We start from the raw sequence: 5,625 nt of genomic DNA, 5'->3' as shown, positions 1-5,625 counted from the left end.
GTACAAATGTGCTTTACACAATTGATGTGTGTATGGATTGGGATAACAGTTGTATGAGCCCCTAATAAAATGTTAAAAAAGAGAAGAAAAAAAAAAAAGAAATGCAAAAGTTGGGAACAGAGAGGAAGGATTGGTAGGTGGAAAATAAGGTCTTGGTGATAGAAATTGAGATATCACGATCACCTGTTGCAACACAAATGGCTTAGTCATTGGAAATAGCGTTTCCACAACACGAACCATACACGTGGAAGTTTCCAGATGGAACACACAGCACGCTCAATCAACTACTACATTCTGAGAAAGACGATGGAAAAGCCCCATAGTATCAGCCAAAGCTAGTCAAGGGCCATCTGTGAAGCAGTCTCAATACAAACTCAGGTTGTAGCTGAAGAAAAGCAAAACACGCCCCGCCAGGGCCGACATTTGATCTTGAGTGTATCCCACCTGAATTTAGAGAGCAATTCAAGAGCAGATTGAGCACTAACAGTAATGGCCTAAAACCAGACAAGTCGTGGGGTGGTATAATGAATGAACATCATGTATGAAGAAAGCCAGGGGTCATTTAAAAGACAGATCCCCCTGCCCCCAAAGACCAAACTGGATGTCAGATGAAACTTGCTCTTGAGCATAAAGAGCAGCTAAAGGGGTGGAAGGAATGGTGACAAAGAACTAATCACTGCGTCCTGTGCCTGTGCACAGGTGAGGGCACCCACTTCTGACGCAGTCACCCACGCACCACCACCACTGCCAGTCACTTCTGACGCAGTCACCCACGCACCACCACCACTGCCAGTCACTTCTGACGCAGTCAGCTGCACTGAACCCTCTGTGTGTCCTTTAACACTCTCAATGGCCCCAGCTCACGTGTGACCACAAAGGGATGCCATCTAAAGTTGCACCTCTAGCATTGAGGGCATTGCTACTAATGTTACAATTTAGGTATGCACTGTTGAATGGAGAACCAACGTGCCAACTTCACCCAAATGGCAATAAATAAACTGAAAGTCAATCCCTGAAAGAAAGAAAAAGAACTAAGTATTTCAAAGGGCAGCTTAAGAAAACAAAGTAGCCTCCTCCCTCCTCCTGCTCCTGGTGAAGCCTGGCATGGGTGGAAACGTCGGCACCCTGCAGGCCAGTGGATCCGGGACCCAGAGAGGGCCGCCTCCGGGCCTGGTGGCCCTGAGCAGGGTCTCCCAGCATCCCCCTCCTGTCCCACGACATGAACCTCCTCTACCGAAAAGCCAAGCTGGAATGGAGGCAGCACAAGGAGGAAGAGGCCAAGAGGAGCTCCAGTAAGGGGGTGGGCCCTGCAGGCCCAGCGGGGCCAGGGACCACCAGCTGGGGGGTGGGGGGGGCCCAGGCCTAGGCCCAGGGTCCACGTGCGGGACATCGCCTCGCTGCCGCGTTCCCTCAGGATGGGCTTCAAGACGATGCACAGCCCGCACCCCTGCCGCAGCGCCATGCCCCCCCCTCCCCAGCTCGTTCTCCTGCCACTCAGTGGGCAGTATGGACAGTGTGGGTAGGCCTGGGGATGGCAGGAGGGGTCTCACAGAGGACAGCAGTGGCTGAAGACCCTCAGCCAAACTCCGGAGACACCCAGCACCAAGATCAGCATGGCAGGGTGTGGTTGTAGGCGGCACCCCCATTACTCCACAGCAGGGTCTGGGGCAGAGACGCCCTCCGCAAGACAGCAGCCTCACAGAAGCCAGCCTGAGAGAGCCGACAATCGATCGAGGCGGAAGGCCCTCCACAGAAGCCCAGGCGAAGTCCAAACACCCAACTCTCGGTCTCCTTGGATGAGCCCTGTCCCCAAGCCCCCTCTCCTCGAGGGGGGAACCTGTCTCTCCAGCGCCTCAGCCGAGGGTCCCAGGGAGCTGGGGACCTTGATGCAGGGGCCCAAGAAGAAGCCCATGTACACTGAGATGGTGGGGGATGTCCAGGGGAGGAGGAAGAAGTGGGGGGTGTCTGGCTGGGCCCCCTCTGACGGGCGGGGGTCCAACCCCCCCAGCTGGCTCGGATTCGGAAGAGAGTGAGGCTATCTATGAAGAGATGAAGCACCCCCTGCCCCAAGAGGCGGGGGAAGGCCGGCCCAGCGGGGCCCACCCAGTGATGGCAGCCGCCCCCCACGTCCCCCACCCCCACCGCCCGCCGTCCAGCTTCCGGCCAGAGGGCCGGAACGCCCACCAAGACCACTCCTTGTGAAATCACCCCGCCTTTCCCCAACCTCCTCCAGCACCGCCCTCCAAGCCTGGCCTTTCCCCAAGCCAAGTCTTCTTCCCGGGGCCCTGGTGATGGGATCTAGAGACTGCCGGTCCTCTGCCACTCCAAAGAGCCCTGGGGTGGGGTGAGGGCTCTGCCCTAGCTCCCCAAGTGCCTGCAGGGGAGCGAGAGACTCCTCCCCCACCGCCTCTGCCTCCCGTTGCCAGCCTGCTGCTGCTGGGACCAGTCACTCCAAGCCGTTGCCACCCCAGGGCTCTGGCCAGCCCTGAGGCGAGCAGAAGCTCCCCAACTCCCACAGCATGAGCTGCCCCATGGTGTCGGGGGCGCCGGCAGCCCCCTCTGCCCGGCTGCCTTGCTCCCCAGGCCCCCCAAGGACAAGGCCCTGTCTTACACCATGGTGTACTCGGCCGTCAAGGTGAGCACGCACTGTGTGCTGCCAGTGGGCCCACCCCTGGGTGCTGGGGACCCAAAGGCAGAGAAGGAGATCTCAGTTCTCCATGGGATGCGGTGGACCAGCTCAAGGTCTTCCAGGCCAGGGGAGTCCAGCCCCCACAGCGGGGCTATGGGGGCAGCAGCTGGGGTCCACCACCACCAAGCCTGCCTCGTACCTCCTCACAGCCTTCCGGACCCAACCGCAGGCTCCCTGGCCCCCCTTTGGACCTACCCAGCCTCAGCTGCTGGGCTCGAGACCCCCTGCCTACGAGAGCCTCAAGGCTGGGGGGTGCTGAATAAGGGCTGTGGCATGGGGCCCGGCCCCCATGGTCAAGATCCAGCTGCAGGAACAATGGGCTGGCGGGGCCTTCACCAGAATCTCCTGTGCCCATGTCATCGCCAGTGCAGGGACACCAGAAGAGGACGAAGAGGAGATGGGTGCCACTACTTTCGGGGCCAGCTGGGCTCTGCAGCGGAAGGTCCTGTACCGAGGGAGGAAGGCGAAGGAGCTGGCCAAAGCCGAGAGTGCCCGGGCCTGGAATGGCAGTGCCGAGGGTCCAGGCAAGGTGGAGCGTGAGGACAGAGGTCCCGCGGCATCGGGCATCGCAGTGTGGAGCCAAATCTTCCCTGCTAGATCTTCCCTGCCTGCCACGCAACCGAGACTTCTCTGGAGGCTACCGCCTGGGGCGTTCCGCCGCCTCCTCCGGGGCCCTGCAGCCAGTCCGGGGACGCCCCCAAGCTGCTGGAGGTCATGGAGCGCGAGCGCTGCGTCTGCAAGGAGATCAAGGCGCGGCACTTGCGCGACCGCGGGTGGTGCCAACAGGAGAGCATGCCCATCCTCCCCAGCTGGCGCCAGGGCCCGAGCCCAGCAAGTCCGGCACCCCGCCCTGCCGCCGGCAGCACACAGTCTTCTGGGACACTGCCATCTGAGAAGGCCGTGGGGTGGGGGGCACCTGGACTGGGCAGGGGCAGGGCCATATCCGGTCTCCCCCCGCCCCGCCCCCCCTTGAAGGACCAGGAGAGAGAGCACCAGCGAGAGACACACACCCCCTACACACTCACAAACACCCCTCCGCCCTGACCTCCAGAAGCGGGGGTGGGGGTGGGGGGGAGTCTGCCAGGCCCAGTGGGCTGGGGCTTCCAGCAGCAGCCCAGTCATTTGGGAGAAGAAGAAGGTTTGCTGGAGGTTGGGAGTGAGGCCCGCCTCAGCTCTCCCTACTGAGCCAGCGGGGACCCCCCTCCTGAGGACAAAGGCCAGCTAGCCAGAGTCCAGCACAGGAAGAGGGAAGGGCCTAGAGGGGTTGGGGGGAGAAGGGGGCCGAGTCCAGTGAGACTGGGAGTAGTGAATAAGAGTCAGCGGCCGCTCTTTGGGAGCTGGGGAAGGGTATTTATTTTAGTCTGGAGGGCAATTCTGGCTCCTCCTTACCAACTCCTGAGCAGGGAGTGGGGAATTGAGGCAACAAAAGAGAACCAAGTTTGCACTCTCCCGGATGCCGGCAAGGGCCCACCATCTATGCCCACCCCAAAGCCAGGGAGCCTTCTGGTGGGGGGACTGAAGTGGCGTGGGGTGAAGGGAGGGCTCCGGTGAGCCAAGCGCAGCAGACTCATTGACCGTGTTTACAACCTGCCAGAATTTAGGAGTGAGCGCGGTCTGTTCAGAAACAGGCATCTTATTTAGCTCTGGGGTGATGGTCTAGTGCCAGGGATGGGCGGGATGATGGGGAAGGAGGGAAATTTTAGTGGGTGGGGGGTGGGCAGGGTATTTATTTAAATTAAAAGAAGACCAGATGTCAGGAACTTTTTTTTAAATTCATTTCTTTTCAGAATAATATATTAAAAGACTAATGATCCTAAAAGAAAAAGACAAAGTAAAGCATTATAATCAAATGTGTGAAAACCTGGAGTTAGAAACCAAGAGGGTATATAACTGATAGTTTTCGAGCTGAAAAAAGTGAAGGGGGGGAAATGCATACCTGGAGTTGCATCAAAAGAAGGCAGCAGGAGTAGTCACTACTAAAAAGAACCGGTCAATGTTCAACCCTTTCAAGAGGTAGCTTGGGATCCGATGGTTTTGAAGGAACAAGTTCATTGAAGGGCTTTTTCAAAGCATTGAATGCATGGAAGGCATTAGCATAAAACAAGGTTCCAGGAATTAACAGAACAGCAATTGAGATGTTTCTACAATTGATCACGAGCTGGAAACTCTCACTAGTCTGTGTGCTAAGAAATTTGGAAGACTAGCTACCTGGACAAACCCACGGAAAGCCATTCACACTTGTGTCCATTCCAAAGAAAGGCGACCCAACAGAAGTTTTAAAGCAATGTGACTAAAATCATGTACAAAATGGTCAACAGGGAGATGCCAGAAGTTCAAGCTGGATTCAGGAGTTAATGGAAAGATATCAGAAGGTGGAAGCGGAAAATGCCAGAAAGACGTTTACTTGTGTTTTATTGACTGCAAAGCTAGTTAGACTGAGTCATAATAAACTGGGTAACATGAGAAAAATGGGACTCCAGAGCATTTCAGTGTTTTCATTTTTCAATTACTGGTGGCATAATCGGTTAGGCATTGAGCTCATAACCATAAGGCCAATGGTTCAAACTCACCAGGTGCTCCGAGGTGGTCTACTCTTGTAAAGACTTAAATGTCAGAAATCCAAAAGGGCAGCTGTGCTCTGTCCTATAGGGACACTGTGAGTGAGAATCCAATTCCTTGACACAACTTTCCTCTCTTTTTAAAAAAAATCAATTGTTTTGCTTTTTTTTAGGTTTTTTTTTGTTTTTTGATTAAAAGATCACTTTACTGGGGTCTCTTACAGCTCTTATAACAATTACATCAAGTATATTTGTACATATATTGCCATCATTATTTTCTAAACATTTACTTTCTATCTGAGTCCTTGGTATCAGCTCCTCTTTTATCCCTCATTCCCCCCCCTCCCACCCTCGTGACCCATTGATAAATTATTTTCA

At 55.5% G+C, this 5,625-nt stretch overlaps 1 pseudogene; it reads left to right on the top strand.

The window, feature by feature from the left end:
• Positions 1–1,219: 1,219 nt before the first annotated feature.
• LOC101661281 lies at positions 1,220–3,582 on the top strand (annotated as a pseudogene).
• Positions 3,583–5,625: the final 2,043 nt, after the last annotated feature.

Source organism: Echinops telfairi, unplaced genomic scaffold (assembly GCF_000313985.2).
Source record: "Echinops telfairi isolate 266 unplaced genomic scaffold, ASM31398v2 ScPeMD7_7466;HRSCAF=8504, whole genome shotgun sequence".
NCBI lineage: Eukaryota > Metazoa > Chordata > Mammalia > Afrosoricida > Tenrecidae > Echinops > Echinops telfairi.
This window is presented reverse-complemented; position numbering and strand designations above follow the sequence as displayed.